General features: G+C 35.8%; 1 protein-coding gene across 1 annotated transcript in view; it reads left to right on the plus strand.

Annotated features, from left to right (window-relative positions):
* Positions 1 to 23,203, plus strand: part of mib1 (mind bomb 1) — a 224,191-nt gene that overhangs the window by 165,720 nt on the left and 35,268 nt on the right. The gene's annotated exons all lie outside the window — the stretch shown is intronic.

Consider the following 23,203-nt stretch of genomic DNA (forward strand, 5'->3'; position numbering starts at 1 on the left):
CTTAAAGCAAAGTCTGTGCGGCAATGTTTTTTATAGAATTTTTGCCCTAACCATTCCTATTTAACTTGGAGTATAAATCTTGGCCGGAATTGACATAATTTTAATAGACTTGAAACGAAAGAAATAGCCTGCACTAACCTGAAATGAGCAGTCAGTAATGTATTGAAAGAAAGTTCAGGGGGTAAAAAAGGGCATGACCTTAGGGAAAATGTCACTCCGTAAATTCCTTCATGCCAATCATTTGGCATATCTAGCGATATATACTCAAATCTCAAATACCTCGAAATGTATCTAAGAGACGAAGCATCTGCGCGCCTACTTTCATGAAAGAATTTCCCCTGTATACTCATACAATCATGAACTGACAGAAAATGGTCACTTATACTGTAGTGTTACGAGCAATTCAATAACTAGTATTGACATTCAATTTTCTGTAGCGTTACATTACTCGGCAGCTTATAGAAGGTTTTTAGGTCCATGTAAAGAGGATATTTTTCTGTGCATTTAATAGTTGTTTGGAGGCTTTAAAATTCAATGATTTACATAGCATGTTTTTATTTTCGTTTACATGGAAGTTTATTTTTGTATACAAACATTCAAATATACAGAGTGATTCTTAACTTGGGAAACTATAGCTGAGGACAAGTAATGATCATTAGTGAAAAATAGTGTAGTGAAACATTTTTAGTTTTGGAAATACCAATTTATTTCAAAGATAAATAAAAGAGGCTGAATTTCATAAAATTGAAAATGCATTTGATTTATCATAGTAACTGTTGGAAGTCATTTCCGTAATTTTCGAAGCACAGCTGAGTTGAGGCGCAAAAAAATTATCAGGTGAAATTTTTTGTTTATAAAAACTAAGAAGTAAACAAATCAGGGCGATACGTTTGGCATTTCTAAAAGTACTTTCTTTTCAATTGTGGTCGTATTCGAGTTCATTTTCACGCGATTAGTACGGCGCGTTATTTCTTAAACGAAGAACTTATGGACATGGTACCAGCATACGGCGAATCGCATCAAAATTCAATGGGTACAGCATACCTTTATACCCTTTTTTTCTTTTATTTTTATTTGAAATAAATTAGCACCTCTGAAACTAAAAATGTTTTACTACATTTTTTCACCAATAATCATTACTCGTCCTCAGCTAAAATTTCCCAAGTTTATGCGTATAAGTTAAGAATCACCCTGTATACAGGGCCTGGAAAAAGTCTACACAATACCAAAATAATTCGTTCTTGTCAAAAATCAGGAACGCGTCGAAGAACTTATTTTTGATTACGCTTTTTGATGATAGAGGCGCTAATTTCTTTTGACATCTGTCAAAGTTGTGACGTAGTGATCAATTTTTGTTTAAATGGTCTATCCCCATTTTAGGTAGATCACTATAGGAAATGAAGAGAGAAATCTTCTTTCTAGCATTTTTCAAGCTCTAAGCACTGATCCCGGAAATACCCATTAAACCTCTGCAATTCACCTCAAACTGTACATCAAAAGTATCTCTCTTATTTGAAATTAAAAATGCGGAACTTACTTCGATCTTCAGTGGTGTTCATTGATTATTCATGACCCATTCCTCAACGAAGTGCATCCAGCTAAAATTGCCATCGATGACTCCTTTTTAATGGCGGAACGATATTACTCTCCAGGAGCCACTCGAACGAGCACCAATCGCGTCTCAGTGACTCCGGAACAAATAAGAACTTTTTGCATACGAACACCCCGCGAAACCGGAAAAGTTTAATGGGAGATTAGATTGGCTGAGGTCCCCGTGACAGATTTAGGGCTCTTTTAAAACGGTCCCCGGAACTACAAATTTCAAATTTCGGACCGAAACGTCATCGCGCGCACAGAAACTTAAATGAGATTTAGGATTGTTGGAAACACATTATTGCGGAAGATTTAAGACTTTCATGCAAAGTCTCGCCTCCAAGGATAGTAATGGCTTTTTTTGGAGGTGGATAGGTGCCCATTAAAATAAAATATGGAACTACAAGGAATTAAAATCTAATCTTTTTAGAGCGAGTGGGAGTGCTTGGATTTGACACGCAAGGCTTTGACTAAGGGTGGAGTAATCTGGAAAGAAGTTTCTATTGTATTTCAATCTAGTGCTAAAGCAAGCGCATTTTCTTCATGAAGACAAATACGTACCTGTAGACCCACCTTAATAAACGCAAATCTCACAAATTTGAATATCGATTGCATGCAAAATAACAAAAATAACCCCAGGTATAGTAACAGCTCGGCAGGCATTTCCTGTAGACAATGTTTCCATAATGCGGGGCTAATCTCCCTAGATTTGTGGTTAATAGTGGAGGTCGATAAATAATTTTAAATTTCAAAGTCAAGTTGTGTCTGAAATTTACATTGGTAATTTTGAAAATAGTTATATAAGCGCCCTATACAGGGACGGCCAGAAGTGCCTCATTACAGATTCGTTAAAGCTGCAAGAGTTTTTTTCCTACGAGTGTGCAGTAACGTTGCTTTAGCAAACGCATTTGCGCGCTGAAAGTAGCACTTTACCGCAGACGTGACATCCCCGCAGTTTTATCAAAATCGTGCGAAACTTTTGGCCCTCTTTGTGTATACATTCCATTGTAGCAGCGGAAATGGATTTCGATGCAAAATCGATTAGGGAAATAATAAAGTTTGCTAATGAAGGTGCCATTTTAATCGACTAATTATAAATAAAGCCCTACCAAACCGCCCTAATATCCATTAATATTTCACAGTTGCCACAGAGCGATTAAAATTTCGCGTGGAGCCACTTTAATACCCAACCCAGTGAAAGCTGTGAGCTTCCCTGTTTTACATAATTTAGACTTAGTCAAACGCTAATCCGACGTGTTATTCGAAACCTATGAAAACATCAATTTTCGCTCTTATAAAGTGAACGAATCAAATTATTGTCGTTTACCAAGAGATTACGTGTATCAAACCTGCATCGATGCAAAAGAGGAGCACTCCCAAAGGAGCAATTTGGCGCCCCGAAACTTCGAAGAACCAAGCAAAACGAGAGAAAGTCCTTTATTTCTTATAGACAAAAGGCTATCGGAAGTTCCCAAATAGATTGGAATTTAAAATGAAGTTTTCATCGGCCGGAATCTTCGCCCATCAGCTCTGTTCAAGGAAAGTTTTGTGCACACCGAGCACATCTGCTTTCGGCTCGAAGTTTGTTTTTGGCTGTTTAAATTAAAACCACGAGAACGTTCGATTTAAGCGTAATTAGTTCAGTGAAGCGACCATTCAAGCTCCTGAAAACCCACGAAAAAGCCGAATTAATAGTTCAAACTGAATTAGCGCTCCTAATGACTGGTGCATTTTTTCCTTTTAATTCCCAATTTCGGTTTGTTTGCTTTGCCGAGCCAGTTTGACAGTCGGAAAATATACGTCGCCATAAAAGTGGATTAAGTCGATAAAAAAGGACGCCCGGTTACCGACTGCGAAAGCCGATTTAAAGGAAAATCAATTCGGAATTGAATGAATAATATTCGCGACCATAAAAATAACCTTAATGTAACGTATGAGCCGGGAAATGGAACTTAGGAAAAATGGCCCGGAGGCCACTTTCGAGGATCCTCGAGGAAATGGAACGTGGAACGTCGTTCTCGAGCAGAGAAGTGTGGAAATTTTACGTTTCGAAAAGAGCAAACCTGAAGTCCTCTCGAGAGGAAAATACGTAAATATTGGAGTCAATAATAGTCAAACATGCGTTGCGAGAACTGAGTGACAGCTACGTTAAACCTGACATTTCGAGTCGCTTTTCTAGGGAAAAGTAGATTCGTTAAATAGAATATTAGAAAAATAATAAGAAAATCGTAATTCCTAGAAATTTCAAACTGAGTACAGCTATTACAATACTAACAGCGGCAGTCGCTTTTCGGGAAAAAAGTTAGCGGAAAATGAGTATCATATCGCGGTGTCTATAGTAAACGCCAAAGAAAAAGTATCGCACGTCATCTATGACGAAGTAACATGGTCACATTGGTTATGTTTATATTATTTTGGTTATTTTTATATTTATTGTGTTTATATTTATTATATGTACGTCGCCTCAAAAATGTGTTCGGAAGTCTGGCAACAGCGCAGGGCAGCGCGACATAGGACTTTGATGACGTGCGAGACTTTTTGTTCGGAGTTTATTATATGTGTGACAGATTTTGGAACGCAAACTCCAGAACAACTACGAAGTAACTTATTCAACTGTTAAGTAATCTCAATCAAGTTATAAAATAAAGAAACTCCGTTAACGAAGTGCACGTCAACGCGACAATCCGACCAAGAAGTCTTACATATTTTACAGTATTTTAAAGTGCTAAAACCGAGAGTTGACACATCCAGACGTACGCCAGGTAAGCGACAATTAGAAACTAGTTTATTATCAATACCTTTAAACCCTAACACTTCGATAACTAGCAAAATTGGTCTTTTATTGGGACGTTACTGTTATACCGATTCAACGAAACTTGAATGTGCTTAAACTAGGTCTTACAAACAAGCAGGGTGAAAGTTTTATTACACAGGGCAACCCTTATTTGGGATAATTTGGGGTAATTGATACTAAAATCTAGCTATGCCGGCTAAAAAAGTGGTGATGTTCAAGAGCCAAACTTAAGGGTGCATCACATATGTTGGCTCAACTTTCGCTTAGATGAAACCTTATTTTAAAAATTAATAAATACAGTTTTATTTGGGATCGTTATCTAGCACAATGGTGATATTCTTATTGTGCGAAATTGTTCCATTATAGAAAATTTCCAGCTTTTTCAAACATAATCTATATAATATCTATATATACAGGGTGGTCTAATCGCTGTAGGCCATTACTGCTATCCTCTAAACCGTAAACGTTACAAATTAGTTTAAATTAAACAAAAGTTGTCAAAATTGATGACAAGTTAACATCTCGAGACACTGTTGCCAAAATTTCTTTTTTTCCCAATATTTTCGAAGCCGAACGAATTTTGGTAACAGTGTCTCGAGATTTTAACTCGTCATCAAATTTGACAACTTTTGTCTAATTTAACCGAACTTATAATGTTTGCGGTGTAGAAGATAGCAATAGTAACCTATAGCAATTAGACCACCTTATATAATCTGTATTAATATCTTTGGAGACGATATTGTAAACAAAATAAATTGGATCCAATGATAGGACTTTTAAATTCTATTAGAATGGAATACGGTTGTTTTAGGGTTAAGTTAAGTTAGCTGAGATTAGGTTAAATTAGGTTTCTTTAAATTTTATTTGCTGGATCCTTTTTAAACGAAACTTGATCCCTTAATTGTTCGCAAAATATTTAAGTTTAAGAAAATTGAACGTTTTTAAAGAGCCTTTAATGGGGAATTACCGCAGAAAACAAATAACACTATTGTGCTAGTACATTTCTAAATATGCCTACATAACAATTCTTTCACTAGAAGGTTTCAGTTAAACTAAAGTTGATTAATTAAGGCTTTTTAGCACTTTTGAGAAATACAATAAACTAAAAATACACAAAAACCAAATTTCATTTACCCCACCTAGCACCTTTTCACTCCACGGTCCCGTAAGACAGTAAAATTTCGAAATACATAGTCGGAAAACGTTATTTATGGAAATGATTTTTCTACCCAAAAAATACGCATTTCTGCTAGAAGATTTCAACAATCTTAACTTGTAATCATACGACAAAGCAGTTTGTAGAAATTTGGTTTCTTTAAATGGTTTCATGGATGCGAAAGTTTAACCTATATGTTTAAAAACCAACAAGTTATAATTTTTTGAAATTTAAGAAGATTTTTTTAATTGAGTGACAACCACGTTGGTGCTGTCGCTCACTTTACTGATAGTGGACTTCTAGGAAAAATAAGCTGAAAATGAGTGCCATGTGGCAAACTCTATCTCTAAAAATATATTGCACGTTACAATTTTTCCAACGTATTCGAAATTATACGGTGGTGCGAATAAAAATCGACTCCAAAGCAGTACAATATTTGTTGTTTTTAAACTAAATTTCAGTTGAACACTATAATTTTCTTCCCTATCGACGCAGCCATTAGGACACTCAATTAACCTTTTCCCGAAAAATAATACCCATCGAAATGAGGCCAAAGCCGCCGGTTGTTGTTTATTATTTTAATCAGACGGACCGTTACGAAACATGTCCGTTCCGAAAATGTCACGTTCGGAGAGGCATTTTATTCGCCTCGCATCGGTCCGAATTAACAATAAACACGTAGGTGTAACAACCAAATAAAATAAGTCGGAATGTTTAAATTACTCCCTATTTTTCGAGCACTGCGCGTAGAGTAATTTTCATTTTATATGTAAATTGCTCGGGAAATGTTTTTTCAAAATTATCCGCCTAGGTCTAGTTGACATTGAGCATGAAATTATTACTTTTTTAGTCCAAAAGATCGCGGAAAATGCTCAATTGTGGAGTAGGAAAAGAGAGCTGCACAAAATCGATGAAATTTTCTAGTTCGTTCATATAAAGTTTCAGTTCGGGTTGTCGACCGATTATACATGCTGATTCAGGCGGAAGTACCAATATTTCAGGTACGTATTGAGGGACTCAAAATAAGCATAAAAGTTCCTATACAGGGTGTCCCAGATAAGGATGAACAGCATGGGGATCTTGGAAACGGTAATAGATACAAAATGGTTTAAATTGGGAAAAAGTTGGGCAATTTAAAGCAAATTAATAATCTGTTTTTATATCGACGAAATTCCGAATGGTTACGAAGATATCCGGAAAAAAACGAATTTGGCGGTTTTCGTTTTTTGCAAATAACTCTTATACGGTTATAGTTAGAGGAATAAAAGTTTTACATTATTAAAGCACTTTTTTGAGAACTGTTTAGCAGTGTTGCCAGTTTTCTTGTTACATCCTTACTTTCGGAGAAAAATGAGTAAACTTTTGATTTTCATATGGGCGTGATATCAATTATTTATATTTTCAAAATCGTCATAAAATTCCCTTTTCAGCCATGCATTACATTTAATATTTTTCTCAGAAACTCTATGAGTTATAGCCATTAAAGCATTTTTTGATAAGTAGGCCATGATTTTGACTTATAGTAATGGTGCACATTAAATAAATGAATGCTGTGGAAACGTCAACATTATTTAAAAGTATAAATATATTACTGGTATCACCCTAAAATTAAAAAAATAATTGTTTCAAATTATGTATTTAATAACAACAATGCGGCTAAACTTGGATCGAATCAAATGTTGACGTTTCCACAGCATTCATTTATTTAATGTGCACCATTACTATAAGTCAAAATCATGGCCTACTTATCAAAAAATGCTTTAATGGCTATAACTCATAGAGTTTCTGAGAAAAATATTAAATGTAATGCATGGCTGAAAAGGGAATTTTATGACGATTTTGAAAATATAAATAATTGATATCACGCCCATATGAAAATCAAAAGTTTACTCATTTTTCTCCGAAAGTAAGGATGTAACAAGAAAACTGGCAACACTGCTAAACAGTTCTCAAAAAAGTGCTTTAATAATGTAAAACTTTTATTCCTCTAACTATAACCGTATAAGAGTTATTTGCAAAAAACGAAAACCGCCAAATTCGTTTTTTTCCGGATATCTTCGTAACCATTCGGAATTTCGTCGATATAAAAACAGATTATTAATTTGCTTTAAATTGCCTAACTTTTTCCCAATTTAAACCATTTTGTATCTATTACCGTTTCCGAGATCCCCATGCTGTTCATCCTTATCTGGGACACCCTGTATACGTGGGTCCTATTCTCAACCATAACAAAAATACAAGGGTATGTTTAACATTTTTATTAAATTCACTAAATTACCATTTAATTATTATTAATAAAACACATTGGCTAATAATTTTCAAAAATACCACCGTTCGCATTTAAACACATGACCACTCTCCAATAAATAGATCTAGTCGCTCTGTGAATGGAGTCTGGTCTGTTTCTGATAATTTCTGCTGCATTTACTATACGATCGAGTAATGCATCTCTAGTATCTACTTTAATTGCGCATGCGAAAGATTTAAACCATCCCTAAAGACAAAAATCTAAGGGATTAAGGTCTGGCGACCTAGGTGGCCAGTTATGTGGACCGCCTCGAACGATCCAACGATTTGGAAAATTGTTGTTCAAAAAATTTCTCACTTGCAAACTGTAATGCGGAGGAGCGCCATCACGTTGAAAATACATTTTTTATTATTACATTTTTTTTATTTGTCCGAGAGCGGTCATGTGTTTAGACGTAAACGCTGGTATTTTTGAACATTATTAGCCAATGTGTTTTATTAATAATCATTGAATGGTAATTTAGTACGTTTAATAAACATGTTGAACTTACCCTTGTATTTCTGTTATGGTTGAAAATAGGACCCACGTATATGGGAACTTTTATGCTTATTTTGAGTCACTCAATACGTACCAGAAATATTGGTATTTCCCCTTAAATCACTCTGTACACAAAGCGTCATAACAACGTTTCGAACCACCTCGAATTAATCAGAAGAACGTTTTTTAAGCTGTCAGAAATCTGTCGCAAAGAACGGAGTAATTCTAGCGTCAAAACATCAAGGTCAAGAAATACTGCCTCAAATCGCTCCGTATGTTTTACAGTCATTCGAAACATGAATAACGTGTCTTCAGCTTATTTTGAAGTAATAATTTCTAAAGTTTCGCTATTTTAAAATTGAACTAAAACGAACATAATTAATCGTGAACAATACGAACATATCGAACAAAGCCCATTTTGGGCTTATTATGCACAAAAGCAGCTTTTGTCTGACCAATAAACATGGAAGCATTGAGTTGTAATTTTACCGTGATATGTAATTTGGATACCTCTGTCATTATGTTAATTTATTCACCATTTAATATAACATCATATATCTGCTTATTGTGTTCTGGGTAATATGTTAATCACAACAGCCCATTAGGATTTGCATTACAATTTGTGCGACCGAACCAGATAGTCTTCGGAACTTATGACCAAGACTGAGTAATCCCCTTGTTGATTGGGCTTATTTCTCTCCTCCGTAAGTTTGTATTTACATCATTATTGACTCAGTTTGTTAAGGGAGAAGAGGTCTTATCTTAACGAACCGATTTTGTTGGAAACTCAAATAAAAGAATGTCTGATTACGTCTTATTAGGGCTCCTAGTTAAGCCAGCTCTTTAAGTACCTACGCCCTAACTTTCATCTGGAATTTAATGGAAAGTTATTGCGATCACTTTACGAAAAGAGCCAATGAGGTCAAGTTTGCAGAAACCTCTATAATATGGCCTTTCCCAAGCAATGAGCCTTACGTAATGTTGATTTATTCGCAACTCAATAATCGCTAAATATTTATCTGAATAAGCAGAGCCGTTGTCAAAGAAAATACTCCTCGCCCAGAGACCCTTCTCCTATAAAAACAAACCAATTTCACTTCAAAAGGAAAGAACGCCTTTAAAATTCTAAAGAAGGGGTATTGGAAAAGGAAGAAATTGTTTTTATGACGAGTGGACCAAAAAATGCCTCGATGATAATAATTAGAGAAGTTGAACGAGGAGAGTAAATCACAATGTTGTCGATATCACTACAAATGCCCCTCATAAAATTTAAACAACGGCATATCGATTTAAACAAATGACGCATTATCTGGCTGCTTCTCGATTCTCTTTTCAATAAACGCGCATAACTCAAATACGTCGATGCAGGTCCCGTTCTGAAAAGCTGTCACGCGTTCTCGTTTCGACGATAAACAATTCCACGTATATTTTGTTCACATTCAATTTAACGTGAATTATTTTTTTTGTCCCCGAGTGCCTGGGCGTACTAAGTGGGATCTCCGGAAATTGGTAAGTAATAAACATTAAAATGTGACTGCAATACACATCCATTTCTGTTTCTGAGGTACTGTAATCCGTTCGCACTCCAAATGTCTGCGCAGTAAATAAAAATGATGCGCGATTGAGGTGTGGCTTCCTGATTGCCGGACTGTTATTAGTCTGGAGGGCACGTGTCATATTCCTATTGGTCGCCGATCGCTTTAATACTTTCTCTTTGGAAAGAAGCATCTTTTTCTCGAGAACTTTAATTTGCAGGCACTAAAGGATGCTGCGAGTTGATTTTTGATTACAGTAAAGGCTGAGATGTGTTATTAAATCTTCCTAGCTTGCAAATATTCATCAGAACTGTTCGCTATCGATCCGAAACCGCCTCTACTCCGAACTTGAAACGGGCATTTCTGCAAATGTAAAACTTTCCTGATTATGCGAAAATTAAAACAGCTTTACTCGGAAAGAACTTTCTACTTTAACACGTTTCCCTTTTTCCATGGGGATATCCTAATCAAGGAGCCAAAACTTCTTCGTTCTGTTATGTTAAGCAAAACTTTTTGTTTTGGCATCGGTCGTGCTTCTGAAACAGTTGCGGCCGGGGCTCATTTGGAGACTTTTTTGCCTCCGACGCCCCCTCTTTGTATTCTCAGATAAAGAGGGCAAGAAAGAAACTTTCGGCATAATGAAGTTTGCTTATAAACGGCCAATTCTAGATTGTGCTTTAATAGGTCCATTGTAAAGCTGACAAGAAGTTAGTCTAGATGTGCCCCAGTTTCCGAAGCGCCATTAATATTTATTTATATGTAGTCTGCAAATAGGCAATTTTGGTTATAAACTCGCCTGGGAAAGATCCCCATTTTATCTCCGGTGCTTCGTCGTTTGGAGACATTAGAACAACTCGTCTAAATGGTAATAGGTCAATCGAAAACGTATCCAACTACAAGTGTTTTCGTTTATTTGAAGGCAGTGACGTGCACCACCGATTTCCGGAATCGTTGCCAGTTAAAGCGTTTCCTGTTCGTATTAATTTTCAAGATATTTTTCTCCCATAAAATACGTGTTTCTTCTCCCTTCTTAGTTTACACACATCACAATGAAAATTCAGAGTGTGTGGAGTGCTAAAAGATATCAGCAGGTGCTGCGGCACTTTGTTCCTGTTCCAGGCACGTGCTGCCGAATATCGGGGGATATATCATCCCCGTATCCCGCTTTTTCACGCATTTCTTTAATATCGAACTTGTGCGACAATTAGTTATTGGTTGTGTCTCATTTAAGATAAAGGAAATATGAGGATAAACACCTTCGTGCACGGTTATACATAAATAATGCGTCGTGAAGTGTCGTGAAATTATGGGAAGGTCCTCGTACACCCTAAGAATGGGATAATACAACGTCAATATTTGTATATCTAATGTCTCTAGAGGAGAATGTTGATTCTGTTGCTCAACGTTGCGGCTTTCTCCTGCTTTTGTTGGAGTGTTTTCTATTCTTTTTTTTCGACAAAGCTCATATTTTGGCCTGTGTACAAAGATAAGTGACACGGGCGTTTAAAAGTGTAAAAACTGTTATAATGCATTCGAATTCCAAAAAAAAAAACACAAATGGTCGCGACGTTTTTGAAGTTAGGCTAGAAGTACTTCGTGAGAGAGCGAAATCAGCTTGTGAGAAAAAATAGACCAAGCTGAATTTAGCGCAAGTCAAAAATGCCAAGAAAGTCTTCAGCGCGCAATTATAGAAGATTTTGAAATGTTACTTCATGAATGCCATGAACGGAAGTGGAGATAGACAACAAAAATGGAATAGTCGTAGGAAAAACCTTCGAAGATTTAGGTCTATTACGGCTTGATGCCTCATTCCAGCTCTGCGCTTAATTAACTCGAGCACCCCAAAGACCGGTTTCGATCCTATTAGATCTCGTCAGTTCATGTTGGACCTGCAGGAAAATATCCTATCAGCGCCATCTGCCGTGCCCTTTTTTGCTGCATCTCGACCCAATCTTCGAGTGTAAGTAGTAAGACTTAGTACACAGGACCGGCTTAGGGCCAAGATAAATTAAGATGGATGCAAAACGTCGTAAGAAAAATCTGAAAAAAATACAGCTTATTATAACTTAATACCTCATTCCTGCTCTGGGTTTAAGTAACTCGAGTGCCGCAGCGTCGAGGCAAACCCAATGACGGCGAGTTTGTTGGGTCTGCAGGAGAATATCTTACCAGTGCCATCTGTTGAGTTTTTTTGTACCGCAAGACCTTGGACACGTGGCCAACCCAGAAGCACGAGTGATGAAGATGAATCCAATAATTGCCAATAACACCTAATGTAATTTATTCAAATACTGAGTTTTGCCGGGTGTTTGTTTATTTTCATAAATACAGTGGGACTTCCATAACTCAAATTTCAAGGGCTGCCGAAACTCGTTCGAATTGTAGAGCCTTCGAATTGAAGAAAAAATAAAATTTTAATTTTTAAATTAAAATTTTATTAACATGAAAGCACAAGAACACAAAGGACATATGTGCATGATTGCAGCTTCTTTGTATAAGCTATAGCTTATATCAAGAGTTACTATTTTATATACTTCAATTGCACTTCACACTTTTCGACGAGACGTCTTGGTCATTCCAACTTCCTCGACGTCATCATCTACTTCAACTAGGGATTCTTGTTCTTCGGTTGAAGAAAAAGCTTCATTAACACTATCAATAATGTCGTCATCAGCGGAAAATTCATTTGTTATGATATCTTCATCAACATTTAAAAATTTTTGTAACGAAACATTATCTATATTGCGTATATTAACTCAGTTGTTAAATAGGCTTTCAATATTATTTTCAGAAATGTCCCATGTAAAATCTGCATTAGCAATTAGTTTGTGACGCAATTCTAACAATGCAAGATCGTCCTCATGTTCTTCGTCATTTGGTCAAATCTGTTTTTTTAAAGCGATTCTATATAGTGTTCTCCGTAGCGTCATTCGTCTACACTTATTGTGCAACTTTTACGCAATCAAGTAGATCAGTTCTAGGTAGTATTTAATTGAATCGAATCCAACAATTTAATTAGGATTCGTCGTTTATAATGATCATTAAAGCTTTGTATAATGCCCTGATCAAGAGGTTGCACTTTTGATGTCACGTTTGGTGGGAAAAACTGCAGTTAAATTGCTTTAAGTTTGTTTTGAATTCGGGGTGAGCAGGACAGTTATCTATTAGAAATAGAACTTTTCTTTTTCCTTTTATAAATTTGCCGTCTATTTTCAAAAACTATTTTTTCAAGATCTCCCCAGTCATTCAGGCTTTTTTGTTATTACAATAATCCACTGATAACCATTTCACTCCTTTGAAATATTTTGATTTTGCGTTTTTTCCAATTAACACAATTTTTAATTTTTCACTGCTGTCCATGTTCACTGCTAGTAAACAAATTACTTTTTCCTTACTGAGTTTCCCAGCATAGCATTTTTCGTTTTTCGCGGCCAGTGTTTTTTCCAATAAGCATTTGAAAAAAAGTCCAACTTCATCAGCGTTTAAAATGTTTTTTGCAGTGTAATGGGATAAAAGTTGCAGCATAATGGTTGATTTCCAAGTTTCAACATTATGTTCGTTCACAGCTGCGCTCTCACCACAGATTTTCTTCCGCAGTATTCCATATTTTGATTCAAATTTAAAAAAAACATTAAAAAATACTTACATACCTATATCCGTGTATCCAGCTTAAGAATGGCTACACGTCACAAGTGACGTAATTTCATTGCCAACCGACCATACGGAACAACATGCGTCGTTATGGAAATTCAAATTTCGCGCCATAAATTATGTTGACAAAATATTGCGACGTTGCCGTTACTCAAACATCGTTTTGCGATTTGTTTATTTGACGTTTTGTCGCACTGTTCAAGCTTAAATACAATTACTTCTGAAATATGGCAAAATACTATCAAAAACGCGAAACACGTAATTCAAGAATGGTACGAAAGGGACAATGTCTTGAATGAGGTGGTTCCTTTAATAATCAACATTGAAGAGGATAGTGAAGAAGAAAGTGCCCTTTCAGATTGAGAATTAATTATTATTTTTTACGCTTTAATTTTTTTACTCTTAACAATACTTTCCTGCAATTCTGGTTGTGATTATATTGTAAAAGTGATTCATTTACATTTTTATCTAGTAAGCTTCTAGTACTACACTAAATAGTAGAGCGAAAACACCTTTAAGAAAAACGTTTTTGACTAGTTAAAAGTTTAAAGTTGATAATGCCGTAAGATATATGTTCAGGTTAGTATAATAGTTAGTATAATATTTACAAGTTGGCAACGCAGCGAATTTTCACCACGATGACGTGCAACCATTCTTACACTGGATATACTATTTGCAATGTAAATAAGTAATTGTGTATTCTACGTACCTTTTTTTTTAATTTGTCAAGCCATCCACTGCTTGCTTCGAAATCTTCATCACTTAAGCTTCTTGCGAATTGAAGGGCTTTTTCTTTAAGTATTGGCCCAAAAACTGGTAAGTTTTGTTATCTGGCAGACACAAACCACTTGGAAACAGCTGTATTCACAGTTCTTTGTGGCTTATTACGCTTGAATTTAACAGGATTTACACTTTTATCAAATTCCCCTATAGAGTTTTTATTTTTTTTAATGGTTGATAAGATACTCGCCGAAATTTCATGTTTTTATGCAATCAACTTCTTTTTCATTCCACCATCTACGGTTTTAAGAATTTCGAGCTTTTGTTCAATTGCAAGGCACTTTAGTTTTCGTGCAAGAGCCGTTGTAAATCGTAAAAGCAATATAAAAATACTGAAAATTGGCTGTTATTAGCTCACCGAACATGGGTCGTATTCATACGCCGTTAGTGTTTCTGAAGGTGGATTCCCCGGAAAGTCGAACGCTTTCGCTACATTTTTCGATGTTATTCGTTAAAGTTCGAGATATACAAGGTGTCACGGAATAACTATTCCCAATTTTCAGAAATGGTAGAAAACACTTAAATAGATTTTTTATTAATAAACTAGTGTCCGGAATTGTTTTTATCTCAAGATAAACTAGAAATCCTTAAAAACAAACTCAATTATAAAAAGAAATAATTATTACTTTACAGGAATTGTTCGAAGTTACCACCACCATTTTCGATACATAAGTTATAACGATGTGCAATCGACTGCCAAATTCTTCGAAATAACTGCGAACATTTATGAATATCATCAACCGCCAGAATAATTCGAGCCTCTAACTCTTCATCTGTATTAACGGGTGTCTCATAAACCAGTGATTTAGTATGACCCCAAATACAAAAATCAAGTGGAGTCATACCTGGTGAGCGTGCAGGCCAAAAAATTGGCCCACCTCTTCCGATCCACCCATTTGGAAATTGTGCATTTAAATAATTTCAGCAATTTAATCCAAGGTGTGCTGGTGCACCATCATACTGTAAAACAATATTTCTTCGAATATTAAGTGGGACATTTTCAAGCAATTCTGATAGAGTATGTTCCAGAAAAATCTTATACACATGACCATCTAACCGTGCAGGCAGTATGTATGGTCCCACTACATAATTGTCAACAATTCTAGCTCACATATTAACAGAAAATTTCCATTGATGATATAACCTGCGAACGGCGTGAGGATTTTCTTCGCTCCAAATATGACTATTGTGCGTATTAAAATAGCCATCTCTTGTAAAATATGCCTCGTCTGTCCATAATACACTCCTAGGAAATCTTGGCTCGTCGTTAATTTTATTCAACCATTCAGCAACTTGAACTCTGTTGGGATAATCAACTGGAATTAACGATTGCACTTTTTGAATGTGAAACGAATGCTTCTGGTATTCCTTTAATACCCTCCATGTGTGTGGCTCTTATTCATCGCATGGGCAATAGCACGAGTGTTTGTTTTCGCGTCATTCTCAAATTGTCGCAAACTCAAAATCAACATTTCGAACAGTACGATTGGCTCCCGATTCTATTTTCTTTACTTGAAATTTACCAGTATCTCGAATACGCTGATCCAATCTTGAAAATGCTGTATGACAGGGAATGTGACGCTGAGGATGCTGTTCCGCATAAATTCGCCTTGCTTCTTTAACATTACCGTAAGCTGCTCCGTACACCTTATGCATCTCTGCTAATTCAATAGTTGTAAAATGATGCATTTTCAATCGAACACTAATTTATCTAATAAAGACTAATTTGCGACACGTAAAACGACGGTTATTAATAGTTGCTGTTTTTCATAGGTTGATACACTTTATTTCATTTTACTTGGACACCAAGAAATTTCCGGACACTAGTTTTTTGATAAAAAATGTTTATTTAAGTGTTTTTTATCGTTTCTGAAAATTAGGAATAGTTATTCTGTGACACCCTGTAGATAAGAAGTGACATGGGAAGTTCGTTGAAGAGACAAGGGCCTACGAATTAGTTCGACTTCTTCGGTGTATTTGTTTGTTTTTATAAATAAAAGATTTTTACTTAATAAATCGTAATCGCTCATAAAAACCCTAAAAACGTGCTAAACCACCGCGACATAACATAAATCTTTTTAACTTAACATTTTTCTCGTTGGCGTTTAAACCTCTGAATGACCTTTCGGCGACGACTTGTCATCCGAGTGGCACGCAATTTAAAATTTAAATTATAACGATTGCACCAAAAACTTTTCCATATGAATTAAAAATTTCTGGTCCAACATTTTTCTTTTCTGCAGTTCGCCATTGCTTTTGGTCTAGGAACGCAATTGAAACTTTTTCTTCCGGATGCAAATACCGGATCCCATCGAGGGGTACATTCAAGCGGGTGCAGATCTTAGCTTCGTCTCCATAATTCCACCGTTCGCATCCGCAATACTTGTTTTTACGATGGGAATTGCGACAATTTTTAGAATTTAGATCGCTCGTAAAAGCGAAAAAGCATCTTTCCGAGTGACAACATTATCCGCATTCGGCCCTTTTTACTGTTGTTTAATTTTATTTATGTGTTTTACGATCTAAAAAGATCCCTTTTAAGGAATATATATGGCTCTTTTTGTTGGTGCGCTTAAAAGACATGCATGAGGAAATATTATATTACTTTCATTATTTCGTTCCTTGCATCGGGTATTTATGGGGCATAAATTGCACCTTTTTTCCAGCGTTCGCTTTCCAGTGAGTTCCCTCACTAATCCTCAGTTACTTTGTGCAAATACTCAGTATTACCGATTAGGCAATAACAGTCTAGGAAATCCAGTCGCCTGGTAGAACACACTCACTCTAAAGTTTAATTCGGTACACAATTTAAGCAAATATATCCGAAATGCGTTGTTTAAACTCCCCCAGTTCTAAGTTTAATGCTGGTAAATACGTTTAATGAGTTTCGCTATGTTCCAAGTTAGAAGTCTTATAATACTATTTAGTTGCAGGAACTGCAGGAGAGAGTTTTTTTTTAACAGTTTGAATGGCTTCTTTCGTAGCACCGGGCAATGGTTGTTGACAGGAATGCATTTTTAAGTTTGCAAGGACTGTTCCATTAAACTCAACAGCCACTTAGGTGTTTTATTTTAATTTCTCATCGGAACTTTTATGAACTGAAGTTGCTCGGTTGTTTCATCGAAATTGGAAGAGATCAAACTGTCCGATAGGTGACGGGATTTGGCCAATATCTCTTTTTAATTACATCGGAATTACGGGCATTAGAGTCGTGTGTCAGATAAGCGAGCTAGAAACAATAAAGCGAACCATCCACCGCATTGGGAAAGGAGAAATGTTTTTCTGCTCTATTTTTAAACTGGAAAATAGGGTCTCTACTATTACTTATTTCCAGATTAAGTTTAAGTGACTTCCCCTGGCCAGCCACCAGGGAAAAAAGCATCCGCCCAATAAACAAACACCATCTCACGTGCCATCTTCCTGCTTCCTTCCGACATTTTATTTCCTGTCGCCTTCCGACGGCGCTCCCCGTTGTTGCAAATGCACAATCCCGAAACTGAGATAATGTAATTTTGTCGTCTCTCTGAAACAATATTCAACTAGATAATGCGTCTATAAAATAATTGGCTTCGCTATTTTCTTTTCTTTAGAAAATGTTGGCAAATTCCTCGCCTTCATCCGTTTGACATTTAAAAACTTTTACCTAAACGATAACTTTTTGTCTCTAAACGTTTTGCTGGAATCCCCAAATAAAAATAAAAAAATATCGTTCAACTAACCTTCGAGACTCCGAAGTCGCCCTATACACCATTTACTTTGAGGCCAAATCGGTGCACAATCGGGTCAGTTTTTGGTAAACAAGTAGCGGTTTACCAAATCGATCCCTATATTTCTGTTGCTTTGTGTTTTTGAATGTGTGAAAACAAATTTGTCTCGAGTGCGGCAATATTTTTCGACGAAATGATCCTCGAAGGGAATTGGATCAATTTTCAAGGGATTAGCCGGAGCAACCGTTTCGGTCAAGAGAAAAGGGGATTAGGCGAAGCCCGGAATCGTGTCGAACATTATTTTTTATTAGATTACGGACCGGTAAACCGTTTAAGGCGGCTGCGAAAGAGCTACAAGTTCCAATTTTCCTCCGAGACTCCAGACAAGAAAATATAGATTTATTTACGAAGACGATGCTATGTCGGATAAGAGTCATAACTGACTCCTTATTCGGGACGAATTTGGTAGTTTAACAAAATTGAACAACATAATAAGGTTTTTCATTATTTTTGACATTTTTCTCTAATACTACTCTATAAGAATTTTGAAAACTTGCCCATTTCTTAAATTTGCCTATTTTTGAAAATTTTGTCAATTTTTTAGAATTTAGTCATTGCTAGACAATTAAATTCAACTTAGTTCGTGTAATTTCGGGATCGAATTATCAATGTAAAAATGTTGTAAAATTTGTCAATTTTTGGCAATTTTTTCTGTCGTGTACAATAGTATGACAAGAATTCTACTTTGTCAAGACATCGCTACCTTTAATTGTGAATTTTCGTCACCAATTTTAATTTACATGGCAACTCGGAGATGCCCAGAAATACTCAACATATATACAAGGTGTTTCCTAAATGTTAGGCAAAAATTTAGGGAGGTATTCTCTGAGTAATTTTAAGAATTTTTTGTTCCTTGACGATTTTAGGAAAAATGCTTTGTTCGCTAAATATAAGTTAATAAATGTTTTTCATTAAACTTATTAACAGCTATTAATTGTTCAAAACCTTCTCCTCATTGACAGCCAAACTCTTTCAAAAATTCCAGGACTGTTTTTTATTGAATTGCATCCATTAATTATGATTTCTCAAATCTTCCAGGTTCCCCACTGGATTAGTATAAATTAATGATTTTAAATGACCCCATAGGAAATAGTCCAGAGGGTTCAAGGCTGGGGATCTAGTTGGCCATAAGTGAGATCCGATTCAGAAATCTCCATATGTTTCTATTAAAAATTAGCGAGCAATCCTACTGAATCCTGTCCTAATAAAAAATTTAGTCAATAAACATTTATGACCTTCTATCTAGGAAATAAAGCATCTTTCCCAAAATCGTCAAAGGACAAAAAATTCTTAAAATAACTCAGATAATATCCCCCTAAATTTTTGCCTAACATTTAGGAAACACCCTGTATATGTCGTCGTTTCGAAATGGAAACTTCCCTCCTAATATACCTATCTAGATTGATCTTTCAAATGATTATGGCTATTATATCCAAAATGAACAAATTTTTGACTGCACCACTCTTTTCCTTGTCCATCTAACCTCATCAGCAAGCTTCTCGACAAAAAGATGGATGAATAAAGGTCGATGCGTATTTTAATGAGAGCCGCGCTTACATTATGCGCGCCTCATTTATCATTTTTAATGTTTTCCACTGCCATTTGCCGGCTAATATATTATTTTACTTCTCGAGCAGAACCGATGTGATACGGGACCGGGATTTATGGCTAAAACATCCAAATATTATGCCCGTTAATGGATATTTTTGCATCGTTTTTGATCAATCTTTAGTGAGTCTTATTGTTAGCGGAAATTTCAAAAATGAAAAAAAGCTTATCTTGTTTTGTCGTGTACCTACCCACCATCGTTCGATATTCTTTAAAGTTAGCGAAACCCCTTTTCCGAGAGCGTTCCTTTGATGTCGCATGTTTTGGTATGTGTCAAAGAAGCCAACGGAAAATGGAAAAGGCAAAAATAAACAGAACCGTCGGAGAAAGTTAATTTTATAAAACCTGGAAAATGGGGCTTGGAAGTTTCCTTTTAACGTCAATTTTCACTTTTCGAATGAGATTTTTGTGTTGCTTACGTTGTTTTGAACTCCATTTAATTTCGGAGCGAAAATAATAAGAAGTTAATCTGGACGTGGGCACGTTCCGATCGAAATAAAAACACCTACAGAAGCGATGATTAAAGATAAAGACTGGAATCCTAAAGGCCGTTCCAGATGAGGACTTTATTTCGGTGGCATCGCTAGCGACTCTAACTTGAATAAAATAATGAAAAAAAGCTCAAAGTGATACGTGTCCCACATTTCGAGTATTTTCGAGTAAATAAGATTGCTCTCTCAAGGTGAAGTAATTTTTAGTTGGCTCTCTCGTGGAGATTGTCTCGTTCGGGCGTGGCCCCGAATGCAAGATAAAATTAAAAGCCCGGGTAGTAATTATTTTGAATCGGGAACCCTCTCGAAAAACAAAACAAATTACCGGGATCGGAAAGATTAACGATCAACGGCCGAAAACTTAACGAGCGTGTTCGGCCGAGAGACGGCAGACAAAAAGTCCGTTTTACCCGTGACGACACCGTTGACCCTTGCAGGGGGTCCCATTCGGTCACCAAAACCCATTACTTCGGAGACCCGAGTAAGCCTTTTGTATATTTTAAATCTCTCTTGAGATACGATGGAAAGTCGATTAGTTATACTAGGTTCGAAGGGTTATAACGTTTTAAGAAAGCTGTAAATATAGTCATTTTTTGAATAGTCGAATTTTGTGGTCACAACAATCGATGATCTCTCAGATAGCGCACAATACCCTCCCTTCCTCTATTACTCTCTGAGATTACCCAAAAAGTACTTAGGAATTTTAAAAAGAAATTTTCCCAGTCCCAAAATCTTTCTGATCCTTGATAAAGACTCAAAATCATCAATTAGAACTGCCTCAAGTTGATAGTACGAGGAAATTAAACCATAGGCATGTGAAAAACAATCTGGGGACGTATATAAGCTACGGGCACGTTACAGTTGCAAAGAAATTTAAGTTTCTTTTTTCATTTTTGAGATATTGAACCGAATGTTTGAAAACTCTTTAAAGTCTTTTTAGGGGATATTCCGTAAATTTTTGTTAAACTCTTCAAAGTTAAATTTTCAGGGTCAGACCAACTTTTGTGAAAACCAATTTTTCTTGACAGTACTTTACTGAATTTCCATTCTTCGCCCAATTCAGAGAGTTTTTCATCTCTTGCATATTTTCCTATCTTTAATCGGTTAAGTTCAAACTGACCTGACTGTCGAATGACAATTATTTATTTTTGATGCGATGAGAATAGTCTCTTGCTGGGAAAATTGTCACCTTAGTGTTATATTAATTCGAAAATTCGTTACCCTCATTGCTCTGACATCCTTTACAATATTCACTGCCACTGTTCCACCAATAATTAATGTTACGCCAATGGATGGAATCTTTTTTAAGTGTCTTCTTTATTTACAAAACTTTTTGTTTTATTCCATTAAATTCAGGTGGATACAAATAAATCAAATAAAAGGGAAAAAATGCATTTGGAAATGTTCCGTTAGAGCGGTTGAAGGTCAAAAGAAGCGACAATGTCTTTTTTGTCTTGTAAGGCAAAAAGGATCCGGAATGATTCCGTTTTACATAGACAGTGCAACATATTAAATGGCACCACTTACCGTAGTTGAAATATCGTATTCACGCATATTCTAGCCATGAATAGTACCTACCACACGATGGTTCCCATTTGAACTAGCAAAAAATCAGAACTAAGCAATAACACTTCAAGACTCTAGCATCCTACCATACACATGTAATACATAATATACAGGGTATTTCAAATTCGACCCTCACCATTGGGATCTCGGAAACTAGAGGAGATACGAAAAAGTTTAAATGGGGGCAAAGTTGCGCAATCTAGTGCTTGATCGAATACCGTTTTCAAAATTTTAATTTTCCGAGTACTTCCGAAGATATCCGAGAAAAACTAAAAATTGGAGAATCCATTTTTATTTTTTTTAGCGTTATTTGACAAGAAAGGTTAAATCCGTAAGCACATTTTCATTGTCACTTTTTCTCAGCTACACAATGACATATTCAAATTTGCGATCCGACGTTTCGTCTTTCGGCTACCATCATCAACTTTATTTTTTCTTATGGGCGCCATATTGGATTTTTCGACAAAAAAATAGTGCGTTTCATTCTGAATTCATTTATATAGAACTTCTTATAATTTACTTTTTTAAAAGCCGAAATATTTAAATAAAAAGAAATATTACATAGTTGGCCTTGACTCCATCGAAAGACTTTCTTTTGTTCGCGTTATGTGACAGAACTTCTCAAACGAATTTAGAGCGTGTGCAGATTTCCAATGAAAATGAGTTTTCGAAGTGAAGAAAAACGAGATATGTTAAGACTTTATTACAAATTTGATAGGAACAGTACGAAAACAGCTCAAATGTATTTTGAGTTATATCCGGAAAGACAACAGCCGCATAGAACATTATTTAAAACTTTGGACGAACATTTAGCTGAGTTTGGTGCTTTTGAAAAACCTAAGATGAAGTATGGAAGCAGAATGAAAGAAGATACTAGAAATAACCTACTGGCAGAGACAAAACTAAATTATTATTAAATGTTACAACAAGTGCTCAAATTGACGACTTTTTTGTGGGGCACTTTGAAAAATAGAATATATGAGAATCGAGATTATAACACAATAGAAGAATTTACAGAAAACATCATTACACAATGTAGAGTAATCAGAAGGAGAAATATTATTAGGGCTGTCACTAATTTAAATAGACGTGTTCGTTTATGTATGCAGGAGGAAGATCGTCAATCTGAACACTTGTTGTATCATTTAATAATAATTTAGTTTTGTCTCTGCCAGTAGGTTATTTCTAGTATCTTCTTTCATTCTGCTTCCATACTTCATCTTAGGTTTTTCAAAAGCACCAAACTCAGCTAAATGTTCGTCCAAAGTTTTAAATAATGTTCTATGCGGCTGTTGTCTTTCCGGATATAACTCAAAATACATTTAAGCTGTTTTCGTACTGTTCCTATCAAATTTGTAATAAAGTCTTAACATATCTCGTTTTTCTTCACTTCGGAAACTCATTTTCATTGGAAATCTGCACACGCTCTAAATTCGTTTGAGAAGTTCTGTCATATAACGCGAACAAAAGAAAGTCT

The sequence above is a fragment of the Euwallacea similis genome, chromosome 34 (assembly GCF_039881205.1).
Source record: "Euwallacea similis isolate ESF13 chromosome 34, ESF131.1, whole genome shotgun sequence".
NCBI lineage: Eukaryota > Metazoa > Arthropoda > Insecta > Coleoptera > Curculionidae > Euwallacea > Euwallacea similis.